This window comes from Pinus tabuliformis, chromosome 6 (genome assembly GCF_031772625.1).
Source record: "Pinus tabuliformis cultivar Carrire ecotype Pingquan chromosome 6, CPIR1, whole genome shotgun sequence".
NCBI lineage: Eukaryota > Viridiplantae > Streptophyta > Pinopsida > Pinales > Pinaceae > Pinus > Pinus tabuliformis.
In genome coordinates, this window is record NC_142292.1 from 1804271559 (window position 1) to 1804297229 (window position 25671).

General features: G+C 38.0%; 1 pseudogene; it reads left to right on the forward strand.

Moving 5' to 3' along the window:
* Positions 1-20669, forward strand: part of LOC149266239 (mannan endo-1,4-beta-mannosidase 6-like) — a 28015-nt pseudogene extending 7346 nt beyond the window's left edge.
* The last annotated feature ends 5002 nt before the right edge of the window (positions 20670-25671 follow it).

A 25671-nucleotide genomic window follows, 5' to 3' on the forward strand; every position in this document is an offset into this window, starting at 1 on the left:
AGGTGTTGCAAAAGATTGGTACTATGTCATACAAATTGGAGCTTCCTGCAGTTTCTCGAATGCACCTAGTTTTCCATGTTTCATTCTTAAAGAAGGTTATTAGTGACAAGCTCCCAGTTTAAACAATATTGCCATAACTTGAAGAGGAAGGAAAAATCATATTGGAACCTAAAGCAGTCACAGAAACAAGAAATTGAAAACTACAAAATTGATCAGTTTTGGTGTATCTTGTCAAGTGGAAGAACTTACCCACTGAAGATTCCAAATTAGAGGATGAGAATTTTATACTGAAGAATCCATAACTACTCAAGAATTGAGGAAAACACTTTTTTGAAGGAGAAGGGCATGTTAGGTCCCTATAATACTAGTGATTCCCCCATTACTATTATCATTTTAGCCCTTATTATTATTATTCTTGTGGACCTATTGTCCCCATATTGTTATTATTGTGCCCCATAGAAGCCCACTATTATTCTTGTTGTGCCCTTATATTATTATTGTTATGTTAGATTTGATTATATTGTGACCCCTTAGAGTCCTATATATATAAAGGAGGCATTTTCATTTGTATCATCCAAGAATTTCTCATTTGTGTAATGTAAAGGAGATTTCCCCATAGAAGAGGTTGCTTGTCATGAGTGTTTCTAGGTCTCCAGCTATCCTAGGTGTTCATCTACCTCTGAGCAACACAGGTACAATGGCTTCTAAGAGAGCAGAGTCAAAGACACCTTTAGAGCACAACTGGGGATGCAGTCGATCAAGTGTCTATGAACTTGCCTATCTATGAAGACAACAAGTTGTTCATGGACAAGGATATCAAGATGAAATGGCAGCATCATCATAGCTAGTAGCACAATCAACAACAACAACATGCAACACACCTGCATGCGACAAAAGCAAGAGGAGGGTTGTTGACAGCACAGAGGCAGAGCAAAGTTGCAAGCTCAAGGAGATCCACCTGTGATGAAAGCAACTTTGGAGACTAAGGCTATGAGGCGATGACGCGACAAGAGGATCGCATGAAGGAAGAGAGAGAAACAGAGAAGGAGTTGCAGGTGCTGAAGTAGCAACTCAAGGAAATACATGAGCTACATAGACAAGAGAAGGATTTGCAGCAGGAACAGGTACATCAAGAGGCACAACATTCACAGACCGATGAAAATGTGCCCATAGAGGTTATGGATGCATACAATAGATGACATGGAACAGATAGGGTGAGGAGTGTTGTCCATCAATTGCAAAGGTGTTTAAGAGCATGGATGTAATTGTGCGGATGCATGTAATCCCACACACTTGACACACTCACTGAGGCGAAGACAAGAAGCAAGTCTGACGGAAGCCGAACATGTATTTCAATAATTTGAAGCGCATGGTCACCAACACACACATGGAGATCAACACACACATTATGCATCAGTATTTTTCTTCTCCATCTTCACTCAAGGTGATGATGCACATGTTATCAGATGAATTGGGCATAGGATCCATATCAGTGTACCCAGATGCAATGGAGGCAAGAGTTCGCTTTCAGTAGTATGTCACCATTGAGAGCACGAACACCATAATGGATGACCAAGCTTGGCATCATTTCACCACCGTCGATCATCATGAGGATGTCAAAGAGTTGGTGTTCACACAACTGTCCAAGTCTTAGTGTGTCTCACATGTGTACATGTGCATAGTGTATGTAACATCTTGTGAAATGGAAGTTCAAGTATCAATAGTTGAATGTGACAGTCATAGAGTAGTTGAAGAGTCATGAGGGTAGATGAACAGTCACAAAGGGGAATGTCAACGATCACCCCACACTTTGCTAAATATAGTCCCTCATAACTCATTGTATAGGCTTTTGGTTAGCCAAGCTTCAGATAGGAGTATCTTAGAGAAAGCTTGGAGAGTACTGTAACAAGCCTTGGCTTCTCTAATGTGTAGACCTAGTATATCTCTTTGGAGGAGTAGGTGATAGTGACTGTAACGTTCCACTATCGGAACTAGTGGTTGGTCATGGTTGTATTGTATGATTGGAACTTTCACTTCTTAATATAATAGAGCCAACATATTTCATGCATAAGTTTTTATTGTATTTCAGATAAATTGTTTACTCTAATGATATATATATTTGTTTTCTTACGCATGCACGTATGGAATCTTTTGTATAAGCATGTATGAATCTCATTAAAATGTGTTGTTTGTTTAACCGTCACTTTGGATTTCTAGCTTACATTGCTTGTAGTTTGTGATGCATCTTTTCTCGTGTTTTCCCTTCTTAACTCCTTTCTTTCATAGGTTTCCAAGGGGCATACTCACCTCACCCTCCGTGTGTTAGAACCATTCATGCACCTTCCTTGACTTGCTGCATATGTCACACCCTTGCTACCAACAAGGAAATCTTACTTGCCTCTGTGTGCAATCACAGTCAAGGCGATACTGTACGACCCATTGTTGGGACTCCTACACCAAACGATCTGTGGTCTAGTTGGGACTTCTTACTGGGGAGATCCCCTGACATGTTGGCAGGTCCAACACCATCAATATTTATAGCGCTATAAGGAGGGCCAGATGACCAGTTGTGTCCTCTCATTCAATTTTGTACCTTTGCACATCTATCATGGATATTGTCACACTCACCCCTCCACGATGTTTTTTGTATGCTGAACCTCTCGACATCACAAGAGTGTTTGCTGATCTCTTGGTCAAATTCACATATGATGGTGAAGGTGAAGTAACCTGGCCTGAGTACTTAGGAGACTTCTATGCGTTCCTTGTAGATGAGTTCTATGCAGAAGAGGCTAGCGTGATGCTTGCATGCACACTTCACGAATCCCCACTATGGTGGTGCTGGAGTCTTCCTCTTGGGAGTGTGCACTCACTTGAGCAGTTATGTGATCTCATTGAATCTACTTTCCATCATTCTGATCCAGAACCTCTTGAACAAAAAATGTTACAACAACGGAAGACCCCACATGAATTGCCTATGGAATTTTGGGACCACTTCCGTGTGTTGCAGTTTCAAGCTCCAAAAAATCAAATGAAATTCCAATATCTCATGGACAGATTTATGTATTGTCTTACCAAATCTGTTAATCCTAAAAGAAAGTTTATGTCCAAGCCCCACTTAACATACTGCGGTGATGGATTTGCGCAATCACAGATGGACATGGTCATTGTCACAACTGACTGTTCACCATCCCCTCATCAAATGGCTCAACCACCGTAAAGTGATGTGGGAGAACAGGCACACACATTCGTTCAAATGTCACATCCTCCCAACATCATTTCTTCCAATTTTCTCACAGATTGGGTTGCAAATCCCATGGGTTATCATATGTATTTCATACCTCAACCTCCGTCTTCGTATTCTGATGATTCTCCAGATGACACTATCTTGTGTTCTTCCATTCCAGACTCTACACTTGTTGTGAATGAGGATCAAGCTATCAACGGAGTTGGTGTTGCACAACCAACCTACGTTGCCATTCATGAAGAGTGTGACTCAGAGCTTGAGCATTAAACCTTGGCAAATGATGCCTCCCTTCCCACCAAGCCTCCTATGTTATACCCTAACATCCTTGATGATCCTACCATCCCTGATTTTTCATGTGTATCTTCGTCCACAGATGCAGCTATTTTTTATCATTTGCAGGACACACCGTGTGTCAGCCCATCATCTGACAATGGAGAGGACTAGTCATTCATTGAAAATCCACTTGATATTTTGTCTGCTTTTTCTAGAAATGCATATGGTGAACATCCTTGCCTCTCATCTACCCCTTTGTGTGATTCATCAAATCATGAGGATGCTGACAAACATCCTGAATTTTCTGATCTTGGTTGTCGTGATCTCTATACTTCTTCATCCGATCATGATATTGATTCAAATATTGTTAATATATCTAAGACACTGGTCTACATTGATATATCCATCGATGAAGTCGAAACCCCACGGACTATCGAGGCACTTCAGCCCGAGTTGATGGTTATATCAAGCCCAAGTTGTCCTAAGGTTGGTTTCACTTCCAATCAAGTAATTGTTGAAACACCCGAGGCTCCTCATCACTCATCTATATCCAATGAAGATCAATCTCATGCACAGATTATGCTTCCTCCACTCAAACTACATGATCCCATTGCTCATGCATTGGAGGAGTCTTACATAACAAGCACACTTGTGCAATGTATGTGGTCCACCTTTCTCATCTTTTCTTGCATGTCACAGTTAAGAGAATGCACACACTTAACATTTGCACAGACTGTAGAAAAGCACCATGGAAAGTCCATAGAGTGCATGTCATGCGCTTTCACTCACTTATGTTCTGTGGATGCTTTTATACTCATAGTGTGTTTGTCTTCATTGTTATATCTTTCTTTTTTGCTGGTTCACACAACTGTCTTGTTCATAAACCATGCCTTAACCAACATGGGTTGACCAATGCACCGGTGGTTGCATTGGAAGTATCACTTCACGTGAGTAGATCCATGCACCATTAGCTTAGGTGTAGGATAGTGTTTTCGTTTGGTTTGTTTGCTTGCGTGCATGTTTTCTTACTCACTTTGCATGTTTGTTTTTTTCTTTCTTGTTTGCTTACTCGATTTGCTTATGCATTTACTTTTTCTTTTTACTTTTTTTTCTAGTTTGTTTGTTTGTTTGCATTCATAGGTTAGTTTCGCACTGACCATGTGTGACTCGTGAATCAAGCAAGGAAAAGTACAAGAGGACTTGTGCAGTTATCAATACTTGGTTATCTGTCGTCCTTCCTTTGTGTGAAGAACTTGCTATCTTCAGTCCATGATACACCAATGGAAAATACATATTGTTCGAAGTGAACCTTGGTGAAAACACAATGCTTGCACACTAACTAGTGTCACCTACTCTAGTCAGTTGTTTTTGGGTTAATCCTTGTCAGCTTAGTCAAGTAGATTAAGGTGAGGGGAAACCCTTAAAGGGAATGGCATAGGTATATATAAACTACTTCTCTGAAGGAACAACATCTTCTGCTCTGAATAAGTCAGGATCCCTCTTCTGCCTTTCAGATGAATAAGTGCTATGCATAGTTACGAAAATGAAAAATGAAAAAATGAAATTGTGAAGAATGAAAAAAAATGAAAAATGAATAAGGTGAAAGAAGAGAAAGGCTTCCTGTGCAGAGAGGTGATGCTAGTAACTCTGTCGGGGTACTGATTAGGCTCACTGACAACAGAGCAATGCTTGTGTTCCTACGTGACTCCGTCGGGGTAATGTCCAGGCCTGTTGGCAACAGAGCAACACTAGAGATGAAACTAAAACTCTAACAACCATAAAGCTTGTGTACCAATATACTCCTCATCCCCAATTGAAACAATTACAGTGTTGGCTTGGCTTGGAATGTGTTTCAACCGACCAAGAGCCTGGAAGATGCTATATCTTACAATCAAGCGAGTGTGGAAGCTAGGACGAATAGAGAACTGAAAAATACTTCCAGAGATGTTAGACTTGCCTTTCACGAACAAGGTCCATTCATAGAGCTGTAGTTCTACCAGTGTGTCGCCAAGTGTTGTAGTGACTAATACCACCCTCCAAAATTTTTCCTTAACTTCATTTTGGAGCCTCCCTACCAACCATCCTAGCAGCATGTCTTGCACTATCAAGTACATAGGCTTCATTAGTTTTTCAACAACTTTCTAGCCTGTGCATGTTAATTTGCTTCACTCCCCTCACAAGCCGCCAACTCCAGACTTGGGATAGTTGCTAGCTGAGTAGCTCCCTTAGAAAATTGCACAATTTTGGAGGGGATCCAACATTCCCTCCAAAAATTGTGCGAATCAGCTAATCAACATACTGAGCTCAAGAATTTGGCATCAAAGCTTTGGATTCTAGGGTTTCATTACTCCAAACAGGTCATCGTGGCATTTTCACTACAAAATTTTCTCTATGAAGTTTCATAACCTAAAACAAAACACATTTAACCCGAATTCATTTTGAACCTCGGGTCTGAATTTCATATCTTGTCTCACTATATTTTCAGAGTTATGATCTCAGGAAGTTAGGGTTTTTGTAGACTCTCGAATTATATTCCAAATAGGTGACCTTGGTAAAATCGTGATAACGTTCTCTCTGAGCATCAGATTAAAATTTCGTAAGAATTTACAGAAAGAGAATGGACTATAGTTTTCCATGTCTCGTTTTTAGATCCGAAAGTCGAAAAAGTGACACGTGGCACATTGTACAAGTTCGATCTAATGAAAAATTATATAATCATGTCATATTGGTATATTGGGCATAACTCTTTCTTGGAGAATGCAATTTTGATCACACTGGTGGAATTGAAAGGAGGACTCAGTGAGCTACCGCAACAATCAATTTTAGACCTTGTAGATCTGTAGTTCCAAAGATAAAACAGATTCAATATTGAGCTTGTACAGAGTGAAAGAAGGTGTTGCAAAAGATTGGTACTATGTCATACAAATTGGAGCTTCCTGCAGCTTCTCGAATGCACCTAGTTTTCCATGTTTCAATCTTAAAGAAGGATATTAGTGACAAGCTCCCAGTTCAAACAATATTGCCATAACTTGAAGAAGAAGGAAAAATCATATTGGAACTTGAAGCGGTCATAGAAACAAGAACTCGATAGCTACGAAATCGATCAATTTCGGAGTATCTTGCCAAGTGGAAGAACTTACCCACTGAAGATTCCACATTGGAGGATGAGAATTTTATACTGAAGAATCCATAACTACTCAAGCATTGAGGACAACACTTTTTTGAAGGAGAGGGGCATGTTAGGTCCCTATAATACTAGTGATTCCCCCATTACTATTGTCATTTTAGCCCTTATTATTATTGTTGTTGTGGACCTATTGTCCCTATATTGTTATTATTGTGCCCCATAGAAGCCCACTATTATTCTTGTTGTGCCCTTATATTATTATTGTTATGTCAGATTTGATTATATTGTAACCCCTTAGAGTCCTATATATATAAAGGAGGTTTTGTCATTTGTATCATCCAAGAATTTCTCATTTGTGTAATGTAAAGGAGGTTTCCCCATAGAAGAGGTTGATTTTGAAGTCATTGATCCATATTTTATATCCTTTTGTGAGCTGGTTTCATAACATGCACTCAATCTCACCATGCATTCAGACTTCTCATGTTTTCAGTCATCCGTTGGCGTGTCTGGGGTGCCTTGGCCTAGACCTTGCCTTTCCCAGCTAACATTGCATATTTCTAGAAGTGAAGGCTCTACCTTCCCTCCAAAAATTGCACAAGTCTGGCCCATGATTGACCTCCAGGCTTACATTGCACAATTTTTGGAGTTAGTGCCTTGCTAGCCCTAGAAACTAGAGAATGCAATTTTCTAGTTTGCATGTCACTGCTGGCTAAAATTGCACTTTTGTAGTTTCAGTCCTCAATAAGCCAGGCTGGACTATGCATTATGTAGTTATAGCAATCAGTCAGCCTCCCGATAGCCTAGACTATGCCTTGCGCAGTTTTGGCAGTTAGTCTCCCAGCCTCCTAGTGAAAATTGTGTAATCTCCATGGACAGTCACATAGGTATGTTACATGTTAGTCCTGTAGTTTGTTTTGGTTTTGGAATGACAGATTGCTTGTCATGAGTGTTTCTAGGTCTCCAGGTATCACAGGCGTTCATCTGCCTCTAAGAAACATAGGTACAATGGCTTCCAAGAGATTAGAGTCGAAGACACCGTTCAAAGCACAACTGGGGATGCAGTCGATCAAGTGTTTATGAACTTGCCTATCTATGAAGACATCAAGTTGTTCATGGACAAGGATATCAAGATGAAATGGCAGCAACATCATAGCTAACAGTACCATCAACAACAACAACATGTAACACACCTGCATGCGACAAATGCAAGAGGAGGGTTGTTGATAGTGGAGAGGTGGAACAAAGTTGCAAGCTCAAGGAGATCCACCTGTGATGAAAGCAACTTTGGAGACTAAGGCTATGAGGCGACAGTGTGACAAGAGGATCATGTGATCGAAGAGAGAAAAATAGAGAAGGAGTTGTAGGTGCTGAAGTAGCAACTCAAGGAAATACATGAGCTACATAGACAAGAGAAGGGGTTGCAACAGAAATAGGTACAGCAGGAGGTGCAACATCCACAGGCCGATGAAAATGTGCCCATATAGGTTATGGATGCATACAATAGCTGACTTGGAGTAGACAGGGTGAGGAGTGTTTTCCATCGCATGCAAAGGTGTTTAGGAGCATGGATGTAATTGTGCGAATGCATGTGATCCCACACACTTGACACACTCACTGAGGCGAAGACAAGAAGCAAGTACGATGGAAGCCGAACATGTATTTCAATAATTTGATGCGCATGGTCACCAACACACACATGGAGATCAACACAGACATTATGCATCAGTATTTTTCTTCTCCATCTTCACTCAAGGCGATGATGCACATGTTATCAAATGAATTGGACATAGGAGCCATATCAGTGTACCCAGATGCAATAGATGCAAGAGTTTTCTTTCAGCGGGATGTCACCATTGAGAGCACGAACACCATAATGGATGACCAAGCTTGGCATCATTTCACCACTTCGATCATCACGAGGATGTCGAAGAGTTGGTCTTCACACAACTGTCCAAGTCTTAGTGATGTCTTTCATGGCTTTCTCAAGCCTATTTTGTCTCAGATGGGTACATGTGCATAGTGTGTGCAACATCTTGTGAAATGGAAGTTCAAGTGTCAATAGTTGAATGTAACAGTCATAGAGTAGTTGAAGATTCATGAGGGTAGCTGAACAGTCACAAAGGGGAATGTCAAGGGTCACCCCACCCTTTGCTAAATATAGTCCCTCATAACTCATTGTATAGGATTTTGGTTAGCCAAGCTTCCAATAGGAGTATCTTAGAGAAAGCTTGGAGAGTATTGTAACAAGCCTTGGCTTCTCCAATGTGCAGACCTAGTATATCTCTTTGGAGGAGCAGGTGATAGTGACTGTAACGTTCCACTGTCGGAACTAGTGGTTGGTCATGGTTGTATTGTATGATTGGAACTTTCACTTCTTAATATAATAGAGCCAACACATTTCATGCATAAGTTGTTATTGTATTTCGGCTAACTTGTTTACTCTAATGATATATATCTATATATATATATATATATATATATATATATATATATATATATATATATTTACTTCTGCATGCACGTATGGACTCTTCTGTATAAGTATGTATTAATCTCATTAAAATTTGTTGTTTGTTTAACCATCACTTTGGATTTCTAGCTTACATTGCTCCCGTTTGTGATGCATCTTTGCTCGTGTTTTCCCTTCTTAACTCCTTGCTTTCATAGGTTTCCAAGGGGTGTACTCACCTCACCCTCCGTGTGTTAGAACCATTCATGCACCTTCCTTGACTTGCTGCATATGTCACACCCTTGCTACCAACAAGGACATCTTACTTTCCTCTGTGTGCAATCACGGTCAAGGCGATACTGGACGACCCATTGTTGTGACTCCTACACCAAACGGTCTGAGGTCTAGTTGGGACTTCTTACTGGGAAATCCCTTGACATGTTGGTGGGTCTAGCACCATCAACATTTCTAGTGCTATAAGGAGGGCCAGATGACCAGTTGTGTCCTCTCATCCAATTTTGAACGTTTGCACATCTATCATGGATATTGTCACACTCACCCCTCCATGATGTTTTTCGTATGCCGAACCTCTCGACATCACAAGGGTGTTTGCTGATCTCTTGGTCAAATTCATGTATGATGGTGAAGGTGAAGTAACCTAGCCTGAGTACTTCAAAGACTTCTATGCATTCCTTGTAGATGAGTTCTATGCAGAAGAGGCTAGCATGATGCTTGCATACACACTTCACGAATCCCCACTACGGTGGTTCTGGAGTCTTCCTCCTAGCAGCATACACTAACTTGAGTAGTTATGTGATCTCATTGAATTTACTTTCCATCATTTTGATCTAGAACCTCTTGAATAAAAATTGTTACAAGAACGAAAGACCCCACATCAATCGCCTATGGAATTTTGGGACCACTTCCATGTGTTGCAGTTTCAAGCTCCGAAAAATCAAATTAAATTCCAATATCTCATGGACAGATTTACGTATTGTCTTACCAAATCTGTTAATCCTAAAAGAAATTTTATGTCCAAGCCTCGCTTAGCATACTTCGATGTTGGATTTTCGCAATCATAGATGGACATGGTCACTGTCACAAGTGATTGTTCGCCATCCACTCATCAAATGGTTCCACCACCATAGAGTGATGTGGGAGAATAGGCACACACATCCGTTTAAACGTCACATCCTCCCAACATCATTTCTTTCAATTTTCATGCAGATTGGGTTGCGAATCCCATGGGTTATCATATGTATTTCATACCTCAACCTCTGTCTTTGTATTCTGATGATTCTCCAGATGACAATGTCTTGTGTTCTTCCATTCCAGACTCTACACTTGTTGTGAATGAGGATCAAGGTATCAACGGAGTTGGTGTTGCACAACCAACCTTCGTTGTCATTCATGAAGAGTGTGACTTACAGCTTGAGCATTAAACCTTGGCAAATGATGCCTCCCTTCCAGCCAAGCCTCCTCTATTCTACTGTGACATCCTTGATGATCCTTCCATCCCTGATTTTTCATGTGTATCTTCGTCCACAGATGCACCTATTTTTGATCATTTGCAAGACACACCGTGTGTCAGCCCATCATCCGACAATGGAGAGGACTAGTCATTCATTGAAAATCCACTTGATTTTTTGTCTACTTTTTCTAGAAACGCATATGGTGAACATCCTTGCCTCTCATCTACCCCTCTATGTGATTCATCAAATCATGAGGATGCCGACAAACATCCTGAATTTTCTGATCTTGGTTGTTGTGATCTCTATACTTCTTCATCCGATCATGATATTGATTAAACTATTGTTAATCTCTCTAAGACATGGGTCTACATTGATATATCTGTCAATGAAATCGAAACCCCGCGGATTGTCAAGGCACTTCAACCCGAGCTAATGATTATGTCAAGCCCAAGTTGTCCTAAGGTTGGTTTCACTTCCAATCAATAAATTGTTGAAACACCTGAGGCTCCTCATCACTCATCTATATCCAATGAAGATCAATATCACGCATAGATTATGCTTCCTCCACTCAAACTACATGATCCCATTGCTCATGCATTGGAGGAATCTTACACAACAAGCACACTTGTGCAACGTAAGTGGTCTACCTTTCTCATGTTTTCTTGCATGTCACAGTTAAGAGAATGCATACACTTAACATCTGCACAGATTGTAGCAAAGCACCATGGCAAGTCCATAGAGTGCATGTCATGCGCTTTCACTCACTTGTGTTCTGTGGATGCTTTTAAACTCGGAGTGTGTTTGTCTTCATTGTTATATCTTTCTTTTTTGTTGGTTCACACAACTGTCTTGTTCATAAACCATGCCTTCACCAACATGGGTTGACCAATGCGTTGATGGTTGCATTGGAAGTATTAATTCACGTGAGTAGATCCATGCACCATTAGCTTAGGAGTAGGATAGTGTTTTCTTTTGGTTTTCTTGCTTGCATGCATGTTTTCTTACTCACTTTGCATGTTTGTTTTTTTCTTTCTTGTGTGCTTACTCGATTTTATTATGCATTTACTTCTACTTTTTAATTTTTTTCTAGTTTGTTTGCTTGTTTGCGTTCATAGGTTAGTTTCTCATGGATCGTGTGCGACTCTTGAATCAAGCAAGGAAAAGTACAAGAGGACTTGTGCAGTTATCAATACTTGGTTATTTGTTGTCCTTCCTCCATGTGAAGAACTTGTTATCTTCAGTCCATGATACACCAATGTAAAATATGTATTGTTCGAGGTGAACCTTGGTGAAAACATAATGCTTGCACACTAACTAGTGTCACCTACTCTAGTCAGTTGTTTTTGGGTTAATCCTTGTCAGCTCAGTCAAGTAGATTAAGGTGAGGGGGAAACCCTTAAAAGGAATGACATAGGTATATATAAACTACTTCTCTGAAGGAACAACCTCTTCTGCTCTGAATAAGTCAGTATCCCTCTTTTGCCTTTGAGATGAATAAGTGCTATGCATAGTTACGAAAATGAAAAATGAAAAAATGAAGTGTGAAAAATCAAAAAAATGAAAAATGAATAAGGTGAAAGAAGAGAAAGGCTTCCTGTGCAGAGAGGTGATGCAAGTAACTCTATCAGAGTACTGACCAATCTCACTAACAGGGCAATGATGCTTGTGTTCCTGCATGACTCCATCGGGGTAATGTCCAGGCCTGTTGGCAGCAGAGCAACACCAAAGATGAAACTAAAACTCTGACAACCATAAAGCTTATGTACCAATATACCCCTCATCCCCAATTAAAACAATTACAGTGCTGGCTTGGCTTGGAATGTGTTTCGACCATCCAAGAGCCTGGAAGATGCTACATCTTACAATAAAGCGAATGTGGAAACTAGGAAAAATAGAGAACTGAAAAATACTTCCAGAAATGTTAGACTTTCTTTTCACGAACAAGGTCCATTCATAGAGCTGGAGTTCTACCAGTGTGTCGCCAAGTGTTGTAGTGACTACAACTACCCTCCAAAATTTTTCCTTAGCTTCATTTTGGAGCCTCCCTACCAACCATCATAGTAGCATGTCTTACACTATCAAGTACATAGGCTTCATTAGTTTTTTAGCAGCTTTCTAGCCTATGCATGTTAATTTGCTTCACTCCCCTCACAAGTCGCCAACTCCAAACTTGAGATAGTTGCTAGTTGAGTAGCTCCCTCAGAAAATTGCACAGGTTTGGAGGGGAACCAACATTCCCTCCAAAAATTGTGTGAATCAGCTGATCAACCTACTGAGCTCAAGAATTTGGCAATGCTTCTTGCCAAGCTTCCTTTGAAAAATTACGCAATTCATCCCAGGACAGCTGCTCAACCCAGGAATTGAGAAATTCTGGGAGACAATCACCTGTTCCTCCTAGAAATTTCACAATCACTTTGGGACAACCATCTCTTCTTAGCCCAGAAACTGCACAAATTCCTCTCCCAGGCTTGCAGACTACTGCATGTGCCTTTAGGTTGACTGGTCCCCTCTGGGACTGAGTTATATTGATTTTCTTGCATGGGATGCTCTTCTCGAAATAGCAAAAGGCAGCATGCAAAAGGCATCCCTAGATCTAGGGATCTATACTTAGCAGCTGGAGGTTACATGCAAAGCTCATTTGAGAAACCTCTCGCCAAGTGTCGCTTTTTCCTAGATTTGTGGCATGCGCGTCATAACCTTAATCTTATCAAAACTTATGAATTGGATGCTCCAGAGCTCATTCCTCACATTGATCTTACATATCTAGCATCCCACATCGTATCTAGGAGTCCTCGACACTTTCAGCTTAGTTGTTTCAGGGTAAGTTTTCCTTTCATGTCTTGCACTGTGTTTATGTCGTTTTTCATGTTTCTCTTTGTGTGAGTGTTCTCTGCTTGGTTTCAATGAGCACTTGCTATTGATTTAATGTCTATTATCTTGTAGAAGCATCATTTTAGTTTTTGTTCAAATCTCACTGTTTTTGCACCGACGGTCACCGTTGTGCTGACTCATTTCATACACATGCATGTTTTCCTGTTTTTTGAATCCTACACTTTCTATTTTCCTTCATGATATTTCACTCTTGTTTACACTCAATCTCACCATGCATTCAAACTTTTCATGTTTTCAGTCACCCGTCAGCGGTCTGGGCTGCCTTGGCTTGGACCTTGCCTTGCCCGGCTAGCATTGCAGATTTCTAGAAGTGAAGGCTCTTCCTTAAAAATTTTGTGAAAGTCTGGCCCATCACTGATCTCCAGGCTTGCATTGCACAATTCTGGGAGGGAGTGCCTTGCTGGTCCCAGAAACTGCATAATGCAATTTTCTGGTTTGCATGTCACCACTGACTGAAATTGTGCATTGTGTAGTTTTAGTCCTCAACAGGCCAGACTGGACTATGCATTGTTCAGATCTAGTAGTCATTCAACCTCTCGACATCTCGGACTATGCTTTTTGTAGTTTTGGCAGTCAGTCTCCCAGCCTTGAGGTGAAAATTGCGCAATCTTCACGGACAATCACATAGATATGTTGCATGTTAGTCCTTCAGTTTGTTTTGGTTTTAGACTAACAAATTTCTTGTCATGATTGTTTCTATGTCTCCAGGTGTCATAGGTGTTCATCTTCCTCTCAGCAGCACATGTACAATGGATTCCAAGAGAGCAGAGTCGAAGACACCGTTCATAGCACAACTTGAGATGCAACCGATCAAGTGTCTATGAACTTGCCTATCTATGAAGACATCAAGTTGTTCATGGATAAGGATATAAAGATTAAATGGCAGCAAAATCATAGCCAGAAGCACCATCAACAACAACAAAAGGTAGTACACATGCATGCAAAAAATGCAAGAGGAGGGTTTTTGATAGCATAGAGGTAGAACAACGTTGCAAAATCAAGCAGATCCACATGTGATGAAATCAACTTTGGAAACTGAGACTTTGAGGCGACAACATGACAAGAGGATGCGGTGAAGGCAGAGAGGCAAACAAAGAAGAAGTTGTAGGTGCTGAAGCAGAAACTCACAGAAGAAGAGGAACTGCATAAACAAGAGGAGTTGCAGCACGAACCGTTACAACAGTAGGTGCAACATCCACACACTGATGAAACTATGCCCATATAGGTTATAGACCCATAGAGCAGTTGGAATGGAGCAGACAGGGTGATAAGTGTTTTCTATCACATGCAAAGGTGTTTAGGAGCATGGATGTCATTGTACGCACGCATGCGATCCCACCCACTATGCACACTCACCGAGGCGAAGACAAGAGGCAATTCCGACTCAACCTGAACATGTATTTTGATAATTTGATGCAGATGGTCACCATCACATACTTGGAGATCAACACAGACACTATGCATCAGTATGTTGCTGGTCTAGGTGCACTCAAGATGACGATGCACATGTTATTAGATGGGTTGGACAAAGGAGCCATATCAGTGTACGCAGATGCAATAGAGGCAAGAGTTTCCTTTTAATAGGATGTCACCATTGAGTGCACATACACCATCACATACGACCATGCTTGGTATCAGTTTGCCACCATCAATCATCAAGAGGATTTCGAAGAGTTGGTCTTCGCACAATGATCCAAGTCTTAGTGATGTCTTTCATGGCTTGCTCAAGCCTATTTTGTTTCACATAAGTACATGAGAAGATTGTATGTAACATCTTGTCAAGTGGAAGTTCAAGTGTCGATAGTTGAATGTAATAGTCATAGAGTAGTAAAAGAGTCATGAGGGTAGATAAACAGTCATAAAGGGGAATGTCAAGGGTTACCCCACCCTTTTCTATATATAGTCCCTCATAACACATTGTATATGCTTTTGGTCACCCAAACTTCCGATAGGAGTATCTTAGAGAAAGCTTGGAGAGTATTGTAATGAGCCTTGGCTTTGCCAATGTACAGAGCTACTATATCTCTTTAGAGGAGCAGGCGACAATGACTGTAATGTTTCATTATCAGAACTTGTGGTTGGTCATGGTTGTATTGTATTATTGGAACTTTCACTTCTTAATATAATAGAGCCAACACATTTCATGCATATGTTGTTATTTTTTTCAGCTAACTTGTTTACTCTAATGACATATGTATATGTTTTCTTACGCATGCACGTATGGAATATTCTGTATAAGTATGTATGAATCTTATTGAAATGTGTTGTTGGTTTAACCATCACTTTGGATTGCTAGCTTACTTTCCTTCTAGTTTGTGATGCATCTTTGCTCGTTTTTTCCCTTCTTAACTTTGTGCTTTCATAGGTTTCCAAGGGGCACACTCACCTCACCCTTCGTGTGTTAGAACCATTCATGCACCTTCCTTGACTTGTTGCATATGTCACACCCTTGCTACCAATAGGGACATATTACTTGCCTCTGTGTGCAATCGCGGTCAAGGTGATACCGTACAACCCACTGCTGGGACTCCTACACCAAACGGTCTGAGGTCTAGTTGGGACTTCTTACCGGGGAGATCCCCTAACATGTTGTTGGGTCCAACACCATCAACATGTTTTCAGTCCAATCCTTAGCGAGGAAATGTGACCAAAAAAATCCAGTGAGACATCAGGTAATGCTTTGATTGCAGAGACTAGGGAAAGAAAAATAGAAAGAGGAAAGAGCCCAGGATATCGCAGTAAGTCAAGGAAAGGCATATCCATGTCCATATTAGGGATAGTGTGCTGGAAATGCAGGAAGAAAGGACACCTGAAGAAAGACTGTAAGTCTCAAAAGGGAAAAGAAGGAGACTCGTTGCAAGAAAACAATAATGAAGCAAATGTGAGAGGTGATGTGTTGCAAGATATTTTGATTCTTGCTTTAGAAAATATTATTGATGCCTAGGTGGTAGATTCAAGTGCCTCATTCCATGCCACACCTTATAGGAAACATTTTCACGATTATGTTCAAGGAGATTTTGGGCAGGTTCATTTGGGTGATGATAAACTCTATAAAATCATTGGAATGGGTAACATTTTCATAAAACAACAAAATGGAAACCAATGACTATTGAAGGAGGTAAGGCATTTTCTATATCTCAAGAAAAATCTAATCGCAACATGGTAGTTGAGAGGTGAAGGCTGTGTAACTACTTTTACAGATAAAACCTGGAAGGTCACTAAAGGAGCCCTGGTAATAGAGAAAGGAGAAAAGGTTGGTACATTGTATTTATACAATGGTATTTCTAATTTTGTTAATGCTTGAACCTTTGCAGGAGCAGATACATCATTGTGGCATCATAGGCTCGGGCACATGAGTGAGAAGGGGATGTAGATTCTTCACTCAAGAAATTTATTGTCAGGTTTGAAGCATGTTGATTTGGAATTTTGTGAGAATTGTGTTTATGGAAAATGAAAGAGAGTTAGATTGCTTAGAGTTGGGAAAGAAAATAAGAGCGAAAAATTATAGCTTGTGCATACAAAAGTATAGGTACCTACTGATGTATCATCTCTCAGTGGATCTCGCTATTATGTTACTTTTATTGATGACTAGAAAAACTTGGATTTATTATATTTAAATATGATGTATTTGCTACTTTCAAGAAATTGAATGTTTTGGTTGAGAATGACACAGGAAAAAGGTTGAAGTGTACCAGATCAGACAATGGAGGTGAATATTGCAGCAACGAGTTTGATAAGTATCGTTGAGATCATGGAATTCATAGAGAGAAGACAGTTCCAAGAACACCACAAGAAATTGGCGTGTCAAAAAAATGAATGGGACAATCATAGAGCGTGCAAGGTGTATGAGATTGCATGTAGGATTACCTTTATAGTTTTGGGCAGATGTTGTAGATACTATTATTTATCTAATAAACAGAGGATCCTCAAGTTCCTTGGATGGTGGTATTCCAAAGGAGGCATGGACATGATAAAAGGTAAAATGCTCATTTTTAAATACTTTTGGTTGTGAAGCCTTTGTCCACATTAATAACGAAAATAGAACAAATCTTGAGGAAAAATCAAATAAATGTACCTTTATTGGATATGGTGTTAATTATTTTGGTTATCACTTTTATGATTATGAAAAACACAAAATAATTAGGAGCAGAGATGTCATATTCAATGAAAATGTTTGGTATAAGGATGAGATGCAAGAAAATAAACAAGAAAAAGAAAACAGAGAATACACAGTGCTTGATAAGATCACAGAAAAAGTAAAGGTCCCTGAAAATCATAATGATAAATAGACAGAACAACAATAACAACCACAACATCAACAGGAACCTCAAACACCTGAAAGTGGTGTTAGAAGATCTACTAGGATAAGAACACCTCCTGAATGATACTCTCCTTCATTATATTATGTATTGTTAACTGATTATGGTGAAGCAGAATGTTATGAAGAAGCAGTGCAGGTAGAAACTAGGAAGAAGTGGGAGCTAGCCATGAAAGAAGAGATGGATGCCTTGGTACATAACTAGACTTGGGACTTAGTCAGCTTGCCCGTGGGTAAAAAAGAATTGTAGAATAAATGTGTTTACAGGTTGAAGGAAAATTATGGAGGTAGAAAAAGGTATAAAGATAAACTTGTAGTGAAGGGGTTTGTACAGAAAAAAGGTATAAGCTTTGATGAGATATTTTCTCTTGTTGTTAAAATGACTTCAATCAGAACTATTTTAAGTCAAGAAGTAGTAAAAGATTTGCATCTTGAGAAGTTCGATGTAAAGACGACATTTTTCCATAGGGATTTGGAGGAAGAGATTTATATGCAGCAATTACAAGGATATGAGGTCAAAGGGATGGAGAAACTAGTGTGCAAGTTTAAGAAGAGATTTTATGGCTTAAAATAGGCTCCAAGGCAGTGGTATCTAAATTTTGACAGGTTTATGTCTGAACAACGTTATATTAGATGCCACTCTGATCATTGTGTTTATATCAAAAGGAAAAATGATGGAAATTATATTATATTGTTATTGTATGTAGATGACATTCTTGTTGCAGGTTCTAACATACAGGAAATAAATGTGGTCAAAGGAACATTGGAAAATTCATTTTCAATGAAGGATTTGGGGGCTGAGAAACAAATCCTTGGTATGAGAACAATTAGAGATAGGAAAAATCACAAATTAAAATTGTCTCAGAGTGAGTACATACAAAATATGTTGAAAAGATTTAATATGCGGAATGCAAAACCAATTACTACACCTTTGGCTATCCATTTCAAACTTAGTAAGGAGATGTGTCCCAAGACTCATGAAGAGATGGATTATATGTCTAAATTTCCATATGCATCAACAGTTGGAAGCTTAATGTATGCAATGGTATGCACAAGGCCTGATATTGCACATGCAGTGGGAGTTGTAAGCAGGTACATGAAAAATCCAGGAAAAGAAAAATTAGATGGTAGTGAAGTGGATTCTTAAGTATTTGAGAAGTACCACATTTCAAGTATTATGCTTTGGTGTTTCAAACATTGCTCTAAATGGATATATTGATGCAGATATGGAAGGTGATAGAGATAATAGGAGGAGCACCACAAGGTATGTGTTTACTATAGGTGGAACAACTGTAAGTTGCGTTTCAAAATTGTAGAGTGTTGTTGCACTCTCACCGATGGAAGTAGAGTATGTTGCTACTACAAAGGCTAGTAAAGAAATGATTTGGTTACAAATGTTTCCGGATGAATTGGGTAAGAAGCAAGAGTTGGACAGGTTATATAGTGACAACCAAAGTGTCATTCATATTTCAAAGAACTCAACATTTCATTCTAAGAGGAAAAATAGATAGCTCAATTACCATTTCATACAGTTAGTTTTGTAAGATGGAAAATTGAAGCTGGAAAAGATACACACTAGCCAAAATCCTACAAATATGTTAACAAAATTTGTAACCACTGAGAAACTAAGATTCTGCTAAGTTTCAATTTGTCTTCAAGTATGATGATGAAGATGATAAATAACCAGGTCCAAAGTGGAGTCATTGTCCAACAAATGAAGCAATGATAGAGTTTCTATAATCAATCTCCAAGTGGGAGATTGTTGGGTGTGGAGCCTGATTATCTTCTTTAGAGGTATAGACACATTGGACCCTAGTTCATAATGGGGTGGCAACACTTCCCATTTTTTGCCACCAGGGGGGGCGACGATGATTTTTAGAGCCGCCTCGAAACTAAAAATAGATGTAAAATTATCCAGTAATATATTGTAATTTCGTAGTCAATTTGAGACATTCATTAGGTAGATGATTTGATGGTAGAAGCTATGTTTAATTTATTTATTTATTTTTTCTCTAGAAGGAAACCCCTCACTATATATGAGGGAATTTTATTGTAACTATGTAGATATGTGTATTCTGAGTGAGAAAGAGAGTGGAGATTATGTGAGAGTGAAGAGGAAATTATAGTGGATTAGTTGTAGGTTGTATTTCTTCATTCTGCTGGATAATATAAAAGGAAAGGACTGGATGTTTCTTTGTGGACATAAGCCAAATTGGCTGAAACACGTATATCTGTGTCTCTCTCTTATTTTATGCATTTTCTGTGTTTGTGTTTTTGCAATATTTTATGTGCTCCATTTCTCTGTAATATATAATTTTCTACTGTAAAGTGTTTCACAATCCCACTACTAAGAACTGTCATGAGTGACATACATTTCAACATGCTATATTGAACAGGGTGAACACATTGAGAAATGTGGCTTACAAGAATGATCCAACTTTATTTGCTTGGGAGCTCATCAACGAACCCCTGTGTGAATCTGATCTAATGGAAGACATATTACATGTGAATGAATATGAACTTTGCAACTAGACACATGGATGTTCTCGATTGTAGATAATAATGTGTAAAGAAGAGTATGATCAATGTACGTACATATATGGTGATCTAATCAGGTGTGGACGGAAGAAATGGATGCATATGTGAAATTGACTGATCCCAAGCATATAGTGGGCAGACGGATGGAAGAATTTTATGGGCTTTCTACCCCTGATAGAATAGAGTCCAATCCCTATACTTGTGCACATTAGGAAGGAACCAATTTCATCCACCACCACCAAGCTGTTGGCATCGACTTTGCTTCAATACACATCTATCCGAGCAACTATAAATCTGTTAAAACAAATTGGAGTGTAATTTATATCTCATCTATCTCAACACCAATCAATGGATAAAACAAATTGCAGTGTAACTTCTTTTGAATAAATGGATAAAAATTCTTTTCATGTTTTCAATCAATTTTTTTTGGAAGAAATTGTTTTGGTTGTGGGAAATGTCTGATATTTTGAGGGATGCTCTACCTACAAAAATAACATTGTTTGTTCTTGATGGTGGGTGGAGAATCCTCATAAATTTTCCACACACAACACAGTTTCTTCTAGAATAATTTGATCCGCAACATCAGTTGAAGATGTGGAAACCTTCATTCCTAAAATTCTTTTCATTTAAAAGGTTCAAGGTTAAGATACATTTTCTCTTTGGTTTCCCACACAAACATAATTTCTTCTAAAAACATTTGATCGACAACATGAGTTCAAACTATGAAAACATTTTCATATAAATATGAAAATATTCAGGGTATATTTACTCTTTTGAGATTATTCACATTCATTATTTTCAATCATAATTCAATGATGATATTACATAGAGTGACATACCCATCTTTCATTGAAATAAAACATCTTCAATTTTTTATCTTGGTGTAATACCCAAGCTTTTTATTGGGTTTCTTTTAGTGAATGATAAGGTTATGAGCCTTCCCTTAACAAGATTAACACCAAGGTATCCTTCTGCACAAGATTTCCGAGAATAATGATCGAGACTGTCATTTCTTGTTTGTGAAAAACTGGATGCAAGTTCACATCAAAGATTGTGAGAAGACACTGAAAATGCCTCTGCTATTCTTTGAATTTGGAATCCCTAAAGGAGAGAGAGGATACCAGGAGAGTTTCATGGAGGTTGTGTATGAGCGTGTGCTAAGGTCTTCAAGAATGGGTGGAGCAGTAGGAGGGAGACTCGTGTGGAAGCTAGTGTCTCTACAGGAAAGAGATCATATGGGAGATGGGTTTGAGATCGTGCTGTCGGAGGACCAGTCAACTACAAAAAATTATTTTGGAGCAGTTAGCCAAATTGGGTGTCATCAATAGCATCATAGGATGCCAATATTTAGATGATATGCATCTCAACTTAGGACTTATGTGATGTATTAACTATCAGTGAAATTGGGAATAAACATTACTGTTTAGAGAACTCTATGTTAGATTGTTTATTTATTTATTTATTGTTTAACAGTTCGTGTCACATTATTATTCTTTGCAGAATCTCTTCAAGTCCAGAAATTTTCATTTTTAGGGAACTTCTCTGATCCTCTTTCCTAGAAATGGGTGCAATCGGTTGTGAATCCGGTCATAGTCCTCCACAAGGGCACAGGGATCAATGATTTCAGAGTAGGGGCTGGATCAACAAAGACAGAGCCTAGTGGATTACAATAGGATTGAAGCTCAAGATGACGGGCGTGGCCCTAATTTTCAAGAAGGAGGACTTCGTTAGGTATGAAGAAGAGAATATGCTGCATTCTGTTAATGACACTGGCATGTGGGAGTGTGTGGATTTCTATCCCATGACCACCTTTGGAGTCTCATGTTTTGACACTTTTGCAAATGGAGTGGGCATTAAGCATGTGATCAAAGCTAGCTTAAATGACAATAAGCATGATTATTACGCCATTGGAACTTACAATGCCACGAGCCAGAAATTTATCCCTGATAATCCTGAAATGGACGACGGGCTGGGACTGCAGTATGATTATGTTAAATATTATGCTTCCAAGTATTTTTACGATGTAGTGAAGGAGAGAAGAATTCTTTGGGGATGGGTAGGGTATACTGACAACAATCAGGACGATCTTAGAAAAGGATTGGATTCTTTGCAGGTCATCATCTTTATCTTTAACCCTAATCTATTTATTTATTTTCTTGTGATATTTAGTGTCCCAGGGCTTCAATCCTGAGACTACTGGTTTCTTTCGTAGAGAGAAAATTGAAGAGAGCCTTTTCTATACATATTTATACAGAGCCTTGACCACAGTTGGGTTTCTCTTGGTTGTTATTATTGTAGAAAATTATTACAAGTTCCCTTCCATTGGGTTTAAGCTTGTGGTTGTTGTAATTGCAAGTTTTCTCATGGCACCCTTGGGAGTGGTTGCAAAGGAAGAATTTAACAAATTACAAATAGAGAAGAGGGATCTTGGGTTGGCTCAGACTCATGCAAATCAACCCAAAGATGCTTAGGAAACAATCTTGATGGTGATTCTATAATAGGGGTACTGAAATGGTTTAGAGTAAGTCTAACAAAAGTATATTCATGGTGTATCAAGGCTCCTAGTTCTGTTTCAGAAGAATTCAAGGAGCTTGGATTAAGAGGAATATATTCAAAGTATATCAAGGCTCCTGTGCGAGGAGAAAATTACTCAATTATTCAAGGCTTGTTGAACTTAGACATGTGGATTCTGTTCATAGGGTCAATATGTGGTATTGGGGCAGCTCTCACTGCCATAGACAACATGGGTCAGATTGGGGATGCCCTTGGATTCACTTCAGTGGATGTGAGCACATTTGTGTCTCTCATTAGTATCTAGAACTTCTTGGGCAGAGTGGTTGCAGGTTTTTTATTTAATTTTTTGTTAAAGAAGTATAGTTTCTGAGGCCGCTCATTCTAACAAGTGTTTTAGCCATTTCTTCTATAGGCCACCTTTTCATAGCATTTGCAATTTGAGGGTCTCTCTATGTGGCTTCCATTATAATAGGATTTTGCTTTGGAGCTCAGTGGCTAGTGATTTTTGCCATAACTTCTGAGATTTTTGAGTTAGAACATTACTCCATCTTCTATAATTTAGTAGGTTCTGCTAGCCCCATTGCAACTTACTTTTTATCTTTAAGAGTTGCAGGGTATATCTATTATTCAAAAGCTACAAAACAACGACATAACTTGGAATTTGATTTGATTAGAGCCTCCTCACCGACCTCTGCACCATACCAGAGTGAAGTGACATGCATAGGAGTGAGTTGTTTCCATGAAACATTTATCATAATGGCCATTATGGCAATTGTTGGTTCCATCATATGTGGGTGGCTTGGGATGAGAACCAAGGATTTTTACAAAGGGGATATCTATACCAAATACCAAATTAAAGATGACGACTCTAAAGATGAAGAGAAAAATGAACATGAGGTTTCTAAAATGTAATAGAATTGGGTTAGAATTTCTAATCATTTATTAATGAGTGTTTTTATCACATATTTTTTTTTAAAGTTTCATGTTGATATATTGAAATGTTTTTAATACATTAATATGAAAAAATATATGAACATACTTTACATTACCTATCTACAAAGAATATAACACAACATATGTTTAACATAAGTAAGCCATCCATGTTAATAACTTTTTGTTGTCAATTTATTGTAATCCTTGTCATCTTTAACATAGCTTTGTGTTGGTGTTACAGTTAACATTAATGAATATCATTATATACTAGTTATTTTAAATATGAAAGAAAGTTTTGATGATCCTGAATGTCTTTTTTTAAGGATAAAATTAATTAATTCTATATCACACTAAACAATTTATTTTAGTGAATGGTACGTGGTTATCTATTTTGTCTATGTTTGTTAATCTTACGAATTTTACATAGTGGGTTTGATATAAATTAATTTGGTCTTTATCAATGTTAGATATATTAACTCTATATTGTGACACAACATTTTATGTTAATGAATGACATGTGTTTATCTATTATGTTATTGTTTACTAATCATGCATTAAGGCATTTCCATTTGAGAAGAACTCCCCTCCACGCCACTATGTGCAATGGTGAGCCCTTAGATCACTTTGTTAAACTACCAGAGTAATATTATCCAAGTTTCCACAACAAGCCTTACGACATTCCCAATGCAACATGTGGTGCAATTGCTAGTTTATTTATGGTTGAGAGTGAGAGTTGAATATTTTTACCACTTCTCCTTAATATGAAGATTGAGAGTGAGATTATTAATGTTTTATAATACTTTTAATTAAATAAACCAAACAAGCATATTCTTTTTTGTTTTTTCTAATATATTTTATTTATGATTGAGAGAGAGTGAAACATTTTTGCCACTTCTCCTTAGTATGGCGAGAGAGAGAGATTATTGATGTTTTATAATACTTTAAATTAAACAAACCAAACAAATTTTTTTATTTTTTTATTTAAATAATTTTTCTTTGAACTTTAAAATGGAAATGTGTCAACTCCAACTTGAACACATACATACTTACATAACTCTCTCAAATTGAGTTGTACAATGAGCCTCTAGGCTTAATAAAAGGGACACGTGTCAAATCCAAGTTGAAAATCGATATACTTTCACAACTTTCTCATACTGGGTTGTAGAATGAGCCTCTCAATGAAGTTATTTTTGTTTGAATATTATTTGTCTTATTTTTTTTATTTTATGTTAATCAAGTAAAAATGTTTTCACCTAGGGTTATTTTTATTGTTAGGATTAAGTAGGACATTATATCACAACATCTCTACCATACTGGTGCAACACAATTATTTTTACATGTTATTTTTATATGCTATTTGTCAACTCCATATTAAGTAGAGAAGGAATTACATATTCTCTCATAAGATAAAGTAGATTTTTTTTTTTTTTTTTTTTTTTTTTTTTTAAGTTCAAAGCTTTATCACTTATTATAAGTTGATTTAAAATTAAGTTGGAAATTGAAAATTTTATTTATGGCTTACATTGATTTGTTTTTTGTTATTACTATTTTTTAATTTATTAATGTAAGTATTATTTTATTATTTTTAAATGTAACGTTACATTAAAAAATCTCCATGATATTCAACAACAATTAACTTTCAAACATAAATTTCAATGTTTAATTTGTGTATACTACTAAAAATATTCTAAAATATTTGTAGAAAATTAAATCTTTATTATCCACTTAATAATTATTAATAATTGAATTATAATTATGAAAAACATATTGCAAAATAAATATAACTATAAAACTGAATATAATCTATTTAAACTCCATAATTTATTTTTATGCGATAGTGCTATATTTTCTCTATCATTTCTAGCCTACATTTATCTATCTATATCAAAGGCTTATACCCTAAAATACTAA